Here is an 18,025-nt window from a genome sequence, read left to right as displayed (position 1 = left end):
ACCTCAGCCTGCTGGGGTGTGGGAGACTCAGGGAGCTGGCTACTCTCACATCTTTGACCGGGAGTCTCAGACTGGAGAGCGGCGCCACAGGCTTGGGACTCCATGTCCTCTGACGCCTATCCCAGATCCACTTGGCATCTGGGCATCTGTTTCCTACCAAACACCAGTGCAGAAATGTGTCCCTGGCTGGGTGAAACTCTTTGTTGTACACCTAGTGAACACACTGTGTGTTTATTATGGGTACAACTAGTGGCCACTCTCCTGGCATGAGATGTTCAGATTTTGCTCGGTTAGAAACTACGGCAGTGTGAGATCTGTGCTCTAGCCTGGGCTGTCTCTGTAGTTTCTGGCATAGGTACCCTGGAAGCCAGAAAGCGAGGAATTCACATTCAGGCAGAAGGGACCCAAAAGTGGAGTCTCTCTGTCTCCCAACCAGTGTGGGCTAGCTTTTCTTCACACAGGCTATTTTCACCAGCAAAAACAAAAACAAAGAACAGTCTAATTTCCATGTTCAGAAAGGACCAAACATTTACCATGTGTTATGAGCCATTGTATTCTCCTCTGTGTGATTTACTTCCTTTTATTCAGTTATTGCAATGGAAGAATTATTATAACAGCAAAAATCTAGAAAAATGCACTGTCCATCAATAGCCTACTTGTGGTGCACATAGTTGGATTGAACTAACAATTATGCCAGAAACCTAGTGAGATATAATTATTGCACCTCAACTTGACCCTGAGTTTCTTGGCAACCAAAAGAAAAAAAAATAAATTATGATGGTTTCTGTGGTTTTTGTTTTCAGTCCAAAGAAGAGCCCCATGTTACTGGGAGACACAAATATTCATGTGAGAGTCAACAAAACTTCACAAGTTACATGGTGGATTGTACTTTGCAAAAAAATAAAAATAAAAAATTAAGAATTAAGGAAACTAGGCTGAACCACCCAGTAGTGTCAATTGCCACTTGGGAGGCAGAGGCAGGTATATTTTTTAGTTCAAGGCCAGCCTCAGCCTCATCTACCAAGCAAGTTCCAAGACAGAGCAACACAGAGAAGAGAGAGAGAGAGAGAGAGAGAGAGAGAGAGAGAGAGAGAGAAGAAGAAGAAGAAGAAGAAGAAGAAGAAGAAGAAGAAGAAGAGAGCGAGAAAGAAAGAAAGAAAGAAAGAAAGAAAGAAAGAAAGAAAGAAAGAAAGAAAGAAAGAAAGAAAGAAAGAAAGAAAGAAAGAGGCTGATCTTCAGACAAGTTCCGTGTGGAGAGTGAGAGCAGAGACCTCTGACCCTGGGTCCTAGGCAAGATGACACATACTCATACCATCATACACTCCACTCCTAGCAGGAAGTCATTCATTATGGCCTGTGTGACAGTCCAGCTTTGTCTCATCTCCAGAGCCAGATTAACAGATGGCTTTCCTGATCACAAACAGTTCTTCATCTGTTTGAGAGATCGCGGCTGGGCCTTATAGATCGCCCTGTCCTCCCCCTCCCCCAAGCTAGAAGACAGAATGGCTTCAAGCTGCACAACCTCTGGAGTACAGCTGCCCGTGATTTCTGTACCTGAAGCCATGTGGTCCCCCCCACCCCACCGCCCCGCCACCACGCCCACTCGTGGTTTTCTGAAAGCAGAGGCCACCCTGACCGCAGCCCACCCCTCCAGGGCACATCTCAGCCTCACATCTCTCACACCCCCTTCACAGCTCCCAGAGCACCTAAGCCATACCCTTGCTTTCTGCCTGTGTGCAGCAGAAGCAGACAGACGGACAGACGGACAGACGGACGGACGGACGGAAGCTGAGGGTGCGATTGACTCTTGGCTTCTCTGATTCCTAAGTCCGCTTCAAAGGCTTCGTGGCCTTACAGTTGAGCAGCTGGCTTCTTTCCTGTCCTTCCTGCCTCAGCCAAGATGCACCTCTGAGAGGCATTCCTGTTTCCCATGCTGGCCACATTTGGGCCTGGATACTCCCTGACCCCAAGCCTAAGACTCCGATTCCTTTCCTGTTCCTTTATTTCTCCACTAGCCGATCTACTCCTGTGCCCACTAGCCCATGGGTTCCTGGAGGGCAGGGACAGTCGGCCTCTTCTGCTGTGCCCTGAAGTCCCTGTGGAGGCTTGAATAGGAAGAGACTCTCTCTCTACCCTTCTGCTGCCACAAGCTAAGAAAAACTCAGCCTTCAGCGAGAGCCCCGGGTGACACCGACACCCACTCCCGGGACCAGCACCCCACTTAGCCCTTTAGGAGAGGCATTGAGAGAGCCCAGCCCCCCAGGATGGCTGCCTGGTCGCCGCTACCCTGTAGGCTTGGGCCTGTGGCCCTCACTGTCCCTTTAGCTTCTCCTTCTTTGGGGACCTCTTCTTCTTGGGGTGGTCATTGGCCGTCATGTGACCAGGATGAGACACGTAGAGAGAATGGCGCGGCCTTGCGTGGGCTGCAGGAAGCAATAAATGACACCGTACATGCAAAATATAAATAGTGCCCAGAAGATGCTCCTGCCGCAAAGCCCACCCTGGCACCTGGGCCCCCTCACATTGCAGCTTCACCCAGGGCTCTCCCAAGGGCCACATTCCTTATGGTAAGAAGGCCTGGAATCCAGGGTTACAGAGGCAGGGCGCGGGGTGGGGAGACCGGCCTGGAGTAACTGCTCTCAATGGGCTACTGTTTTCATGTGCTTCTCCACATGACAACAAGGGATATAACCCTAGGCCTCCGGGCAGACTCTGGGTGCTGAGGAAGCATGAAGTAATCAGGGCAAGCTTCTTGGAGGAGGTGACCCAACACAGGCAGCGATGAAGCAAGTTCAGGGGGCAGAGAGGAGAACTCAGCTCAGGCTAGAGGGGAGCAGACCATATTCAGGCTGGTGTTGGAGTGTTGGGTATAAAGAGTGGGTGAGGACTTCAGCATGGGATGGTGACCCGTCAGGGAACTCCACAGACAGGATGTGACCATGAGTGCTGTGACTTTTAGCCTGGGGCAGGCATTAGGATTTAACAATGCTGTCTGCACGCCTAGCCCCCTGCCTGGTCCACCTTACACATCTGACTGAGGATTCCATGTGACCCAGGCCCAGCACAGGCCAGGCCTTTGATCCCGCTTCACTGACGCAGCAGCCCAGGCGGAGGGTGCTCCTTCCCGGATCTCACCGAGAGGGTGGCAGGATTCCTGAAGTGGCTGCTAACTCCACAGACCGGGGTTCACACGCACCCCTGGCAGGGCTGAACCTGAGTTCTCATCTCCCATAGGGCTCACCCGGCACAGTACCGTGTGACTGTTCAGGGCAGAGGGCTGGGCTGTGTCTCCCTAAATTGACAGGCTGGCATCCTTAGGAGCCCTTAGGACCTCAGGTGACTGTGTAGGAGACAAAGCCATAAGAGGTGCTTACATGAAGGGGGTTCCCTTGTATTCAGACTGAGGTCTTTCCAAGAAGACACATGGGAGGACTAGGGAGCACTCCGTCGGTGAAGGGCCTGAGGATCGGAGTTCAGATCCCAGCACCCACGTAAGAAGCCAGGCCCAGCCTCGTGCCTCTGGAATCCCAACTCTGAGGCGGCAGAGCCCTGTGGAGTTGCGGAGCTCACTGACCAGCCGGCTCCCCACTGGGTCCAGGACTCGCTTCGTCATAAGAGGACTAGAGAGGCAGTATGGCAAAAAGGAAGTTGTTTATCTTCTGAACTTGCAAAGGCGGGCATCAGCCTAGAAGGGCAGTGGTGCTGAGAGCGCAGGGAGCGGTCCCTCAGCCCTGCTGCGTGCGTGCGTGCGTGCGTGCGTGCGTGCGTGCGTGCCCCTTCCTCCCTCCTTCATGACTCCGAGGTCTTTGTTTTCTTCCGTCACTTACGTTTGTATCTTCTCATCACAAACAGTGTGTAGGTTCATCTCTAGGTTTTGTTTTACAAACTATTTTGAAAACTTAGCAGGTAGGTGGATCCTTGCCAGAACTCTCTAGGACTGGCTGTTTTCCTGAGGGACTTTGTCCTGTCCTGGCGATTGACAGGCCCGTTTGAATTCTTTTTTTGCTTTGTTTTGGGGTTTTGTTTTTCAAGACAGGGTTTCTCTGTGTGGCTCTGTTTGTCCTGGAACTCACTCTGTAGACCAGGCTGGCCTCGAACTCACAGAGACTTGCCCACCTCTGCCTCCCAAGAGCCAGGATTAAAGGCGTGCGCCACCACATCTGGCTTGAAATGCCTCTTATGGGAGGGTCATATATACCTTCTCTGTTTATCAGAAAGCCTTCAGCTGTAGAGTTTAGTTAATAGTTCTGAGCAAACCCGGATGTCACATGTCCTTCCACGGTCAGAGATAGGATTTAAACCCTATTCTCCCCATCTTGGTTTTGCCGGCTGTTGATAACAATGGAAGGGCCCTGGTCCTCCGAGTCTGCTAATCTCTAACTAGCTACTCGATAACAAGAGAGTCTAAAATCTACTCTCTAGAAAAACTTCCACTATAGAGAGCTCTGAACCTATCAATCCTGAGTCTGCAACTTGGAAACCTTGGCCCTAAATCCCCTCACTTCCTCCCCCACCCCTGGGCCTGGTAAACATCATTCATTCAGCTCATTCATGTTCAGTAATTTTTAAATGACCTACAAGATACGGGTATTTTTCTTCCTGAGGGTGTTTTATTTCACTGAGTGTAATGTCCTCCAGGTTCGTCTGTGTGTGGGAACTTCACCATCACCACCATTATCACCATCATCATCACCATCACCACCATCATCACCATAATCATCACCATCACCACCATCATCACCATCACCACCACCACCACCACCATTACCACCATCACCATCACCACCATCACCACCGTCACTATCACCATCATCACCACCATCACCATCCTCACACTGGCACTAGAGCCTTGTGCATGCCAAGCATGTACTCACCTGTGGATCTGCACTCACCCCTCCATCCTTACTACTTTAGTACTAAGAATTTTATAATTGATCGTTAGGCTGAGTGGAATATTTTTCCATATTTCCTAATTTGTTAGTGCTGATCTAAAGGAAGGCTGTATGATTTTGCACGTTTATTGTGGGCAACTACAGGAACTTTATATACAAACATTTATCCCCATGAGACTTACCATAGAAACATAATCACAAAAAAGGAATATAAGAAAATATGTCATATAGGGACAGTCACATAAATGCACCCCACTTGAAATGTGGGTAAAACTCTTCATATTTGTAAACAAGAGTGCTGTTGAAATAAACTATTATCTAAATAAAATAAAAATCAAAGCAGAAGTTAGGATTGTGCATACACTGCCTTTTCTAAAATAAACAGGAATATCGGGGCCAGGGAGATACTTTACAAAGTGCTTGCTGGGCAAACACGAGGGCCCAAAGCACCCACATAAAAGCTGGGTGCAGCGTGGGCTTCTGCAAGCCCAGCTCTGGGGAGGTGGAGGCAGGAGGATACCCGGGGCTTGCCAGAGAGCCAATTCAGCCAACTGACAGGGTCCAGGCTCTTAGAGAAAGGCCCAGACTCAAAAAATAAAATGGAGAGTGATGGAGGAAGACACCAACATCAGTCTTGACTTCACATGCACATGAATGTGCACACACACACACACACACACACACACACACACACACACACACACACACCGAGGAGGAGGGCGAGGGGGATGCTGACCCTGGAAGAAAACACAGCCAGGTTAGGAAGGTGGTATTAGTGTGTCTTTCTTTTCTGAGTATTTTTGCCGTGAACATGTTCTGCTCATTAACATCAGCCAGAGTGGGTTTCCATTGTCTGCAGAAAAAAAATCTAAAGCAGGCCAGAGATTCTACAGAAAATGCTTTCCACCGACTCAGAAAAACACACACACTCTTTCTCTCTCTTTCAGAAAACTAGGCATTCCTTCTTTGCTTTTACTTGCTTTTTATTTGCAATATACTTTTAACCAGAACCACATTGCAGAAAATTGGGAAAATGGAAACAAAGGTTTCCTATAATGCCTTCCTCTTGACATAGCTGCAGCGTGCTCATTCTGGTATTTGATGTGCATGCGTGGCTTCCGTAGCTCATCACGGGGTACATAGTTTTGAACTTGAACTCTTCCCTTGACTCTCCTGTGTTGCCATGGAGCTTCCCGGCCACTCCCATTCAGGGTATCAACCAGTCAAGCAGGTGGAGCAGCACCCTCGGGTTCTCCTCGTGTCCTCTCCCCTGCTGTCATGAGAAATACTGCAAGGAGCCTTATCTGTTCATAAGCCTTCCCATATTTGGAGTTATTTCTTTAGGACTGATTCCCAGAAGTCGGATGAACAGGTCAAAGGACACATACTGTTCTGATGCTCACCTTTCTCTGTTGGCCCAGCCACCTGCTGTTTGCTGGAAGGACACATGGTTCCAATTAAAGGCCTGGAGTTTTCTCATAGATTCCAGCTGCAGAAAAGAAGGCACCCCTGAGGCACACACAATGTAGTGAACTTGCTCAGCTGAACTGCCAGTGGGGAGCAGGGGGTTCTGTTAGACTGTTCTCTGAAGAAACGCCGTGACCTTTTGTATTGGCTCTTGTTTCAGGAGACCTTGTGATAGCCGAGGCTGTAAACACATACACTTGGAAGAGCAAGGGGCAGATCTGAAGCTCTCATCCCTGCCTAGGCTTGAAGCACCATCACCCCACCTCACGGCTCACTTCAGAATGTACTGGTCTTACCATCTCTCAATGCTTCATTGCCTCCATCAGGAAAACAGATGGTCGAAAGGTGAGGGACTGGACTGGGAACATTATCTTATTAAGTCATCAATCAGTGCTCATTTGAATCCCTCCACTCCAGGTCCACTGGCAGATCCATTCACAATGGACTGGATTCACTCATTAGACAAACGTGAACACACACACACACACACACACACACACACACACACACATACACACACATACACACATATACAGATGCACATAGACACACACAAGCACACATATACACATACACACACATACACACATACACACACACACACACACACACACACACACACACACACACACACACACACCAGCTCTGTGCTGGGCCCTGGTGAGGGGTTCCTCGGAGGACCCTGAAAATGTTTGCCATGTGATGGGCAGAAAGATGACTCCGCAGTTAAGACATTTGCTATGCAAGCCTGACAACCTGAACCTCATCCCTGGAACCCACGATGGAAGGAGAGAACTGATTCCTCAAAGTTGTCCTCTGACCTCCACACACATGCCCTGGTACGCATGCACCCACACACCCACACTCAGGCACACACACATCATACACACACAGTAATGATAATAAAAAAAAAATTTAGAGCCGGGCGTTGGTGGCGCACGCCTTTAATCCCAGCACTCGGGAGGCAGAGCCAGGCGGATCTTTGTGAGTTCGAGGCCAGCCTGGGCTACCAAGTGAGCTCCAGGAAAGGCGCAAAGCTACACAGAGAAACCCTGTCTCGAAAAACCAAAAAAAAAAAAAAAAAAAAAAAAAATTTAAAAAGGTTCTCTCCTGGCCTCCCAGGTAGGATCCTAAAGGACAAGGATCAGGGATGAGTGGCTAGAGATGTGGTTGGAGGCCATGGCCACTTTCTCTTGGCTGTTGTGTGCTGTGGTGGCTAAGAGCAAGCTTTGCTCTTGCAGGTCTGCGCTTCAATGAATAACTGTGCAAGCCGCTTGCTTTCCCCCAGCTACAGTGGCCTCTCCATTAAAAAGCACAATGACATCATCTGCCTGCTGGTGTTGGGAGGGTTCCAGAGGGCAATGTGTGAGTGTGTGAAGTTTTTAACTGGGCTCTTGGGACCTCATTGGTAAGAGTTGGCTATGATGATGGTGGAGGAGGAGGAGGAGGAGATGGGCAGAGAGCTTGGAAGTCTTCCCGAAGATTCTGAACCTTGGCAGAGAAGGGTATGAGAAGGTCCACAAGCAGAGGCAGATCAGCAAGGTACCCAAGGCAGAAAGATAGCAACATCTTGGAGAGAGGCCTCAGCATCTCAGCCTTCAAAAAATACTATTATTTTATTTTATGTGCATGGGTATTATCCCTACATGTACGTCTGTGCACTACATGCATTCCTGGGGGCCTCAGAAACCAGGAGAAGGTATTAGATCCCCTGGAACCGGAGTCAAAAGCAGTTGTGAGTCTCCATGTGTGTGCTGGGAGCGGAATCTGGATCTTAGGTGAGAGCAGCGCTCTTAACCTTTAAGCCATTTCTCCAACCACCACCACCACACATACCTAATTTTTTTTTTTTTTTTTTTTTTTTTTTTGAGACAGGGTCTCTCATTGAACCAAGAGGTAGCAGATTTGGCTAGGCGACTGATCAGCAAGCCCCAGGCAGGGATTTCCTGGCCTCACCTCCCCAGTGCTGATATTATAGACACACACCACTGTGACCAGCTTGTACATGGGAATAGGACACGGGCTACCTCAGCCCCTCTACCATACATAGGTTTTAGTTAGCTGTTATACGTGCCTGCCTCTATGAGCCCTGGTGGGGGAGGGGAACGGGCTCCTCACTGTCTGTTGGCACGCGATCAACTCGTTGTTCTCATTAAGCCGCTTTCCCTCCTGCAAGCATCACACAGTGATGTCTGTCCCTGCACTCCTGGGCATGCGCTCCACCCAGGGCACCGTGGAGGAGGCCTCCTCTAGACCTCACAGCTGAGATGGCAGGCTTGGGCTTCCTCCTCAATTTCTCCCGGCTTGACTTTGCCTTGTTTGTCTCCAGCTTCCTCGGAACTGGGCAGGGCAGGTGGGTGTGGCCATGAGAACCGCCACCCGGTGCCTCAACCACAGGATTCAGCCTGGAGAGCTGTCCTGGGGACTGAGATATTTCCAGCTGTGGCCCTGCATCCTCCCTTCCTGTCATGGTGCTTGAGACCATTGGACAAGAGGAAAGGGATCTTACTATGTCCCTGCTGATTTCTCCCTGTCTGCAGGGCTAGGTCCAGGACCTCAGACCACCATACCCAGCCCCTGGGATCCCTCTTCTGTCTGCTCCTTTCTCTTTCATCTTCAGCCTCTTTGAACATAGAGTGAATAGCTCATTCATTCACCCATATGCCAAGTGCTTTACTGAGCACTTAATACGTGCCAGGAGCTGTGCTCTGCCCCAGGCAGGGCCTCACTATACATCCCTGGCTGATCTCAAACTCATAATCCTCCTGTCTCTCCTGCCTCCCAGCCTCCTAGGTGCTGGGACGACAGACAACAGCCACTGAGTCTGGCTCCAAGCATTGTTCCAGGCACAGGCGTGAGCTTCACTAACCCCTGGCCTCCATGAGATGGCACTATGAGGGTTAGAATTTCCACCGAGGCGGGGTAGAGTGATGGTTCAGTGGCTAAGGGTGTGTACTTAGCTCTTGCAAGGGGCCCGAGTTTGGTTCCCAGAATCCAGATCCCAGGGGCTCACAATCATCTATAACTCCAGCTCTGGTACCTACTCACATGCACATACCTACATGAAGACAGACACAAGTATGCATAATTAAAAAGAATAAAAATAAACCTTTGAGGCTGGAGAGATGGCTCAGTGGTTAAGCACACTTGCTGCTCTTGCAGAGGACCTTGGTTCAGTTCCCAGTGCACATACGTATAAATACAAACGTTCTTCCCATTGCCCTCTCCTTGTGTACTGCTACTGCTCCCTCGCCCAGCAGCCCCCTACCCTACTGTCTCTACCATGCCAAACTCATTCTCAGGACTCCTTCAGGAACCATGTGGACCGGAGGGTTGGGATAGGTTGGCATTCCTGCCACTCCCTAGTCCTGACCACAAACAAGCTCGCAGGCTGGAGGGGCCCACCTGATACAGGGAGTGGCTTCCTGTCCCAAAATGGTGCTGGGGACTCTCCTTGCATCTCTGATTTTGCTTTTCTTGTTGACCTGAGATGGGCAGTACTTACAACCAGGAAGGAGTCTGCCTGTGCTTGGGTTTCAGTTTACAAGGCTGAATTCCCTTGTATGCGTGTGGTTTTGTTTGTTTTTTGTTTCAGACCACCAAATGCCTTCAGTACCTGAGGGTCCTCGTGTTTCCTAGTGTGACATGCACCAGTATATAAGTGTGGGCAATGAGCTGGGAGGCATGTTGGGGCATGGAGGTACATGCCCCCCCCCTGCCCCTTCACCCTCCTTTGGGTCTCCTTGGGTGCTTTTCTTACGGTTCTGGGAAAACATCAGGCCATGCTGGCATGATCAGTATGCTGTCTCTCCATAGGGTGGGGCTGTCCTTGGTTCATGTCAGCTCTGGACCGGCCTGGGGGAAAGTCCACAGTTGTTGTGCACTGGCTCACGTCTAGTATTTTGTGTATATGTAACAAGGTCTGACTCACACATGCATTTAGCCACGTCATCCTAGAATCTCTGCGATGTGCATGTGTCCCTCCAATGGTGGCTCTGGTCCTCCACTGTCACCCTCTGCTCACACTGGAAGCCAAGGAAGGTTTGGGTCAACTGGGTTGCAAGGTTTAACTGATTTGTATTTTATTTGTCATTATTCTGTGCATGTATGATGTATATGAGTGTGAGTGTGAGCATCTATGTGCCACAGCATGGTGTGGAGGTCAGAAGGCAATCCTTCTATCATGGGAATGGGGAATTGAACTCACGTTACCAGATTTGGACTGAAAGTGGTCTAAAAACTGAGTTCCAGGACAGACATGAGAAACACTATCTCACCCCCCACCAAAAAAAAAAAAAAAAGATAAGAAAAAGAAAGGAAAGAAGGAAGAAAGAAAGAAAAAAGTACTGTTACCTGCTGAACTGTGTCACCAGCCCAGGTTCCCATGCCCTATACAAGACACTTAAAGGCAGTGTATCTTGCCCTCTTTACAGATGGAGAGACTGAGGCTCAGCAGAAACCAAGATCAATCATGTCCCAGGTACCATGCAGCCAATGAGAAGCCAAGTCTGTCGCTCTTGGCCCCTTAGGTCTGGCTCCAGAGCCCATGTCACTGAAGCACCAGAGAAGGAACAGGAGGCTGCCCGCCTCGGTGTGGCCCCTCCTCCCTAAACTTAACCCTGTTAAAAGTCCGGATGGGGAGGAAGGCAGGGGTCAAGGGAGCTGTGGGGATTCTTCACAAGGGCACCAACTCATCTGGAGTGACTCTGAATGGATGGAGGTGGGACAATAACCCATTTACGAGGCCCCAAGATGTGATCTTGCAGGAAGGTGTTAAGTAGATCCACCAGAACCAAGCTTGGAATTTCAAAATATTTCGGAAAATTTTGTGAAACAAATTACAATTTTTTGTTTTGTTTGTTTTTGTTTTTGTTTGTTTGTTTGTTTGTTTTTGTTTTTCAAGACAGGGTTTCTCTGTATAGTTTATGTGCCTGTCCTAGAGCTCGCTTTGTAGACCAGGCTGGGCTCCAACTCACAGAGATCCGCCTGGCTCTGTCTTCTGAGTGCTGGGATTAAAGGCGTGCGCCGCCGCCACCCAGCCACATTTCAATCTTTTTAAAAGAAATTTTAAAAGCCCTAATGAAAAATGACCTACCAAGGCTTCCTTTCTTCATGTCCATCTCTGGAGGTTGGTGATTTACATCAACACTTCTCTGGGGTCACCATGGAGTAGATGCTGTCATGTGTTTGGTGGTGCCTTTTGTTTTTTGTTATTTCAAGATAGGGTTTCTCAGTCTTGGTTGCCTTGGAACTCACTCTATAGACCAGGCTGGCTTCGAACTTAGACCTCTGCCCTCCCAAGCGCATGCACCACCCCTGCCAGGCTTGTTTACTGCTGTTTTATAAGTATGGTTCTGTTCTAAAAAGCAAAAACGTGGACAGACTATGCAGAGACATCCTTTCTCTATGTTTTAAACTCAGCAAGTAGATGACCTTAGGCTCATGTTCCCACTGTAACAACTTGAAGAAGCTGGTTAAATTATAAGATCTGAGCTGGTGCAGGGGAGCTGAAGAGAGGTCTCAGTAGTTAAGAGCACTGATTGCTCTTCCAGAGGACCTGAGTTTGATTCCCAGCACTCACATAGTGGCTCACAACCATCTGTAACTCCAGTTACAGGGGATCCAATGCCCTCTTCTGGCATCTATGGATATTACACACATATGGTACACAGACAAAACACCCATACACATAAAATTAAAAAGAAATATAAAAAAAAAGTTAATCAGGTTTGGGGACACAGATGGTCCAGTGGGTAAAATGCTTCTGGGCAAGTGTGAGAATTTGGATCCCCAGTACCTCTGTAGAAGCAGGGCATGGTAGCATACACTATACGTATATGTATGTGTATGTGTATATGTACGTGTATGTGTATATGTATGTGTATGTGTATGTATATATGTATGTGTATATGTATATGTAACAAGGTCTGTTTCACGCATGGATTTAGCCAGGTCATCCTAGAATCCCTGGGCTGTGCATGTGCCCCTCCACTGGTGGTTCTGGGCCTCCACCGCCACCCTCTGCTCACACTTGTGGACTGAGACCTGGGGACTCATCTGTCTCTGTGTGCCCCATGCCCTCAATGCTGGGTTGTAGACATATCTTCCCATTCTTGGCTTTTATTGAGAGCTGGCAATCTAAATTTGAGTCCTGGTACTTGGGCCACCTCCCTAGCCTTCCTCTAGTCTTCTTTCTTAGGGCCAAGGATGGGGCTTCTCCCAGCTTCTTACAGGGGGAGAAAAAAGCAGTGAATACTTGAGAAATCAAAAGAAGAGGGCACCAAGAGTCCAGGAAGGGGCTGGGGTGACCCACTTGTATGCCTTAGCAGCACATCTGCAGAGTTCAGCCTACATGGAGTGGAGAGAGCTGAGCAGAAGGAGTCTTCAAGGGCAGAAGAGACAAAGATTCACCAAGTTGTCTGTGAAAAGACTATGAGGAGCCAGGCAGTGGTGGCTCACACCTTTAATCCCAGTACTTGGGAAGCAGAGGCATGTGGTTCTCTCTGAGTTTAAGGCCAGCCTGGTCTACAGAGTGAGTTCTAGGACATCCAGGACTACGTGAGACCCTGTCTTTAAAAAAAGGCTGTGACGGCAGAGTCTGGGCTTTTCCCACAGTCCTCTTTATCTAGAGAGGGCAGTTTTATATTTAGCTGTCTTTTGATCATAAACATTTTTAGGAGAGGAGGAAGAGCCATCCCTGAAGAGCGTGACCCTGCCCAGAACCTCTTTGCTTTTGACATATAACATCCAGGATTCCATTAAAATTATTAAACATCAAAAGAGCTAGAAAAATCTGGCAAGCAGTGAAGGGAAGAGGCCAGCTAGAGGTGGGGAAACTGAAAGATACAGATGTGGACATCAGCAGACAAGGAAATATATGTGAAATAACCAGAGTGAGGCTTCGAGGTGGGAAACTGGAGTCGTTGAAGAAAAGCAGCCAAAATAACACTCTACAACTCAAAAATTAAGAACTTCATGGGTGAATCTACCAATGGGTTAGGAACAGCAAAACACAGGAAACAGGAACTCAGAGAAAAACAAGAGGAAATACTTAACAGGGGAGAGAGGAGGAGAAAAGGGAGAAAGAAGAGGAGAAGAAGAGAAAAAGAGGAGGAGAGAAGAGGGAAAGGAGAAGGAGAGAAGGCGACACCTCCAGCCTCCTCAAGCTGGAGGTGAGATCCCTAGCAAGACAAGCCCTATCGTTGAGCTCTGGGTTTGATGAAGAGACCCAACCCCAATGAGTTAGGCAGAAGAGTGATGGAAGAAGATTCCCGGCATGCACTTCGGGCTTCCACCTGCCTGTGCACGCCCAGGCTGCAAAGAAGACAGGACTGACTACGGTGAGATCAGTCTACAACCGCAGGATGCACTATGGACAAGGGAACTCAGAGAATGGGATACATGTGACCCCAGCTGGGGGCCCTGCAGGCCTTCCAGAGAGGACGCGTGTGGCTGTGGTCCTTAGAAGAAAGAAAGATGTTCCAGGAAGCTGCCACCCAACGGTCCTCTCTTCACCCTCTGGCCGAGTAGATTCTTTCTTTGGAGGAATCCAGAGTTGGCACATCCCTATCTAGGAACTCTGCAGCATTGGAGCCCTCCACCTCCCTTCTCGGAATCCTCTCTCTGCAGCCTAAACAGTTACTTTAATTGTAAGGCAATGTCCCAACCAAGTTTCTAAATTCTATTTTGGAGGAAGGAAGTGGGGGAGGGGGAGGCTAAGGATGTAGAGAGCTTGCCTGGCATACAAAAAGCCCTGAGCTTGGTTCCTAAGCCCCTAGCATGACATAAAACCAGGCTGTAGTGGCAGAAGTTTGTAATCCCAGCACTCAGGAGGAGGAGGTAAAAGGGACCGGAAGTTTAGGGTTGTCTTCGGCTGCGTGCTGAGTTCAAGGCTAGCTGGTCTGCTTAAGTCACAGTCTCAAAGAAAGAGAGGGGAGAGGAGAGAAAGGAAGGAAAGAAGGAAGGACAGAGGGAGAAAGAAGGAGAGGGAGAAAGGGACGGTGGGACAAAGGGAGGGAGGGAGAGAGAGAGAAAGAGAGAGAGAGAGAGAGAGAGAGAGAGAGAGAGAGAGAGAGGGAGGGAGGGAGGGAGGGAGGGAGGGAGGGAGGGAAGAGAGGGAGGGAGGGAGACCCTTTGTCTTGAGGCATGGCCTCTGCTTCTAGGGACCTGCTCAGGTAACACATCTTTTAGAAACAGACATGTTCAAATAATCCGCCTCTGCTGAGCCCTGAGCTAGGGACTCAAAATGAAGGAATGAGCAAGACCCAGGGCCTGTCCCGGGGAAGAAAAATTCTTCACTCCAAGCATTTGAAAGCCGACAATTGGCTAAATTGCTCTTGAGCCAATATTCTGGAAAATGCTGTTTCTTTCTTTCTGCCCCACCCCTGCCCTACCCCCCCTCACCCCCCAACACCCCCCCTCACCTCCCCAACCCAACACCCCGCCCTCCCCAGCAGTGAGATTAGCTAAAAGTACGTGTCTCGAGCACTTTCCAAACCCACCCTGCATCCCAGCACGTGTTCACTGTTGGCACAAAAGCATGTTGGAACCGAGAGTGCGCGTGAAACAAATTGGAAGTCTGCACCACCTTATAGTCTCATGTCTGATCCCCAATGCCAGTTCCCAAGGTTTAAATTTGGGCAAATTGGATTTAGGACAAGCATACAAAACCCGAACCCAAACTGAAAAACAGAAAAGAAAACTGTCTATATGTTAAAGATATCATTATCATCACCCAGCCAAGGCTGAACCCTGCAATCAAAACAGAGACATTCCCCGGAGAGCGTGTGTGTTTTTTATGGCAAGCTTCATTTGTGCCTAATCTCCCTCTACACGGCAAAATCACTTTAATAAAACACCCCCTGACACACACTCAGATTCTAGAGAGAGACCATCTGTTGATGATTCCAAGGTCTTATGACTTCATCCTAAAATCAAAATATACTGTTCAAAGCTTCATGGAAAATGAAACAGACCATAAAGAGATGAGGTCTACTTTAGGTGGAACAAGAAAGAACTGATTCATAGATACATAGAACTCAGAAGACATTAGTCAGGAATGATCCCTTCGGCCACTGAAGTCACCTGCAAGACTTTGGTGAGGGATTTATTGCCTGTGTGCCCCACGCTTCACAAACAGAGGGGTGCTTGCTAGCACTCCACACTCCTTGGTCCTGTGTTTGGAAAAGTAGCACGTCCCCATGAGCAGACAGGGTCTCATGTAGACCAGGCTGACCTCAAACTTCTGATGCTCCTGTTTCCATCTCCCAAGTGCTAAGACCATAGACATATACCACCAAGCCTGGTTTTATGCCGTGCATGGTATTTGAATCAGGAGTTTGTGCATGCCAGGCAAGCACCTCTACTACTGAGCTACAATCTAGACTCTGTTTTTTAAGCCAAGATCTTGCTTTATAGGCCTGGCAGGGCTAGAACTCACTGTATAGACCAGGCTGGTTTCAAACTCTCTCAGCAATCTACTTGCCTCTGCTTCTGATGGCTGGGATTGCAGGCATGCACTACCATGCCCATCCACCTTTGCTGCTTTGTTTTGGCACTTTGGAAAGGAAAAATTACCAGATGATATTTCCTTGCCTTGCCTTCAAAAGCAGGGTATAGGAGCCAGTCTACTAGAAATGGTAAACTCTAGGTTCAGTGAGAGATTCTGTCTCACAAAATAAGGTGGAGAATGGGAGACATCAGTCATTGACCCAAATCCTTGTGAGCACATATATACACAGATATATAATGTTTTTAATTTCTAAAAGCTGTTGGAGCTGCGAGTGTTAGCTGGGTGTGAGAACACATTCCTGTAACCCCAAACTAGTAAGGCTGAAGCAGATTGGGTAAGTTCCAATATAGCCTGGGCTACTAGTGAGACCTTGTCTCAAACAAACAGTGGTGGAATGTGCTGGAGAAGTAGGTCTCCTTTGCTCACTACATAGGATGCCAGTCACAGGAATGAGTTTCACAAGAAGAACTGTTTATTCATGAGGCAGCCATCTCTGGAGATAGGAGAGCAAGTCTCAAATTCATCTCCCCAAGAATTCAGTGAAGTGGTTTTTGTGTGCAGCAGCCTGGGGAAGGGAACGACAGGTTAGGAAGTTGTCTGTGGTCTGCACATATGTAACCGACTTCATCAGTTGTCACCTATGACACATCTATGACTCTGGAAATTGGTGGTTGTGGTCATGAGGCTGGGGGTGTGGAAACCAGGGCCTTGTGCACGCGAGGCCAGCACTCAGCTGCTGAGCTATACTTCTGGTTCTAAGATTGGTGGGCGAGAGACAGGTCCGTGTTTGTGTGTTTGAAATGGGGCCTCACTGGTTTTTCCCTGAGTTTGAAGGGTCAAGCAATTCTACTACCCACCCTCCCAAGCAGCTGAGGCCACGGGTGTGCATCACCGCTCACTATCCGCTCTACCGATTGCTATCCGCTCTACCGATTGCTGTCTGCTCTACCGATTGCTGTCCGCTCTACCGATTGCTATCCGCTCTACCACTTGCCACTGCTAACGGATGGTTTTTACAGTCAATTGACCTTAAAGCAAGTAGCTCCACAGAGGTGAAGCGGGATAGTCTGTGGAGTTTAGTCCAGCTTGTCTCTGTTTCGGCTTCATAGTGTCCTCTATCACCTTCTCCTTGTCCCCAGGGATGGCAGAAAGGGCTGCAGCAGGAACCACAGGGCTTTTGAGACGTTTGACTGTGCCTGCCACTTCCGCCACAACCCCATTCATACTGCAGACCATTTGCCTACTTATACGCGGCCTGGAAGCCAGTCAGATTTGTAGCACTCGCCTCCACATTCCACACACGCCATGTAGCTATTGCCTTAGGAAGGGGTGAAGGCAAAAGAAGACTCCATGATGAACAAGTGAATTACATCAGACATTCCAGGAGGAAAAAGATCAAGTTTGCTTTACACTAACTCTCTCAGAACACAGAGGAAAAGGGATCCTTACTAATTCATTCTATAAAGGCAGCATTACCCTTCTAACCAAAACCAAACAAGAAAATTGCAATCCAATATCTCTCATGAATACAGTCACAAAAATCTGCAATGCCAAACATCGAACCAAATCTAGCAGTATATAAAAAGAACGACCTGTCATGACGACGGCGAAGCGGGACACATCATCAGACTTCCAGATCAGTTTAACATTTGAAAATCAATTGGGATGATTCACCACATTGACATGAATCATGCCACCATTTCAATATCTATGGAAAAAGCACTTGATGCAATCCAACATTCATCCTAGACAAAATATCTCTGCAAGCTGGGAGTGAAAGGAAACTTCATCTTGGGGAAGGTGGGTCTCATACTTGACCTTGAGCACTCCCAGGCGTGCTGAAGGACAGCTGGCACCATTCCAGTTTGGAGCAGGAAGAATAAAGGCGTCGAGCCTTCGGAGGTAGCTCAGTGGGTCAAGCAAGAGTAAAAACCCAAGTGTGAACTCCTGGAACCCACACAAAGCCAGGCATGGTAACTCATGTCTGTAATCCCAGGGCTCCTATGGAGAGATGTGAGGCAGAGACTAGAAACTCCTGGGCCAGTTCGAGAGCTCCTGCCTTAAAGGAGGTGGAAAGCTAGGAGGAACACCCAGGTTGTTCTCTGACTGACACACACACACACACACACACACACACACCCCTACACAAGCGGTA

General features: G+C 48.7%; 1 long non-coding RNA gene across 1 annotated transcript; it reads left to right on the top strand.

Annotated features, from left to right (window-relative positions):
* The first annotated feature begins 6,525 nt into the window (after positions 1 to 6,525).
* Positions 6,526 to 7,682, top strand: LOC143269696 (uncharacterized). Its single transcript, XR_013046272.1, has 2 exons — positions 6,526 to 6,704; positions 7,601 to 7,682. It is a non-coding gene; the product is annotated as an uncharacterized LOC143269696 (long non-coding RNA).
* The last annotated feature ends 10,343 nt before the right edge of the window (positions 7,683 to 18,025 follow it).

This window comes from Peromyscus maniculatus, chromosome 20 (assembly GCF_049852395.1).
Source record: "Peromyscus maniculatus bairdii isolate BWxNUB_F1_BW_parent chromosome 20, HU_Pman_BW_mat_3.1, whole genome shotgun sequence".
Classification (NCBI taxonomy): Eukaryota; Metazoa; Chordata; class Mammalia; order Rodentia; family Cricetidae; genus Peromyscus; species Peromyscus maniculatus.
This window is presented reverse-complemented; position numbering and strand designations above follow the sequence as displayed.